Here is a 668-nt window from a genome sequence, read left to right as displayed (position 1 = left end):
AGGGTAGTTCAACAGCTGTAAACTCTTGATAATGTTCCTTTAAACAAAACCAGTCTCATGCTTCAGAAATTCTGTTTTCCATAATTCTCTAAGAACATCATAACCATTCAGCAAACTGAATATGTGGAAGTATAATCTGAAAATTGTATGCGTATAAGCATAATCTCTTCTGCCAGTGACAACAATGAGCCTTTTTATCCCTACAACAAGGACAGAACAGGCACGCATCTGGGAACAGCCAAAGACCAAATTAGTTGTTACCAAAATAATAAAACATTCACAAAAATCACTAATATTTTTATGTTACCTGTTCTACTCACTAGACAAAACAAACAAACGAACCCCACCAATGACTATCTCAATCATCTGGATAGTTTAATGTAAATTAAAACCATCAATTAGTTCAGTCGTCACCAGTCTTTGCAGCATTACTAAAACAGACAAATTCATAGATTCATAGATTCATAGATTAAGGGTCGGAAGGGACCTAGTAGATCTTCTAGCCCGACCCCCCGCCAGGGCGGGAGAACAACAAAAAACCCAAAAAAGAGAAACGGGACTCAAATGAGTCCAGCCAGGTAGGCATCCAGCCTCTTCTTAAAGACCCCCAGGGTAGGGGCCAGCACCACTTCCATTGGAAGTTGGTTCCAGCTCCTAGCCGCCCTAAC

Source organism: Gavialis gangeticus, unplaced genomic scaffold, assembly GCF_001723915.1.
Source record: "Gavialis gangeticus isolate Ggan-Ray unplaced genomic scaffold, GavGan_comp1, whole genome shotgun sequence".
NCBI lineage: Eukaryota > Metazoa > Chordata > Crocodylia > Gavialidae > Gavialis > Gavialis gangeticus.
This window is presented reverse-complemented; position numbering follows the sequence as displayed.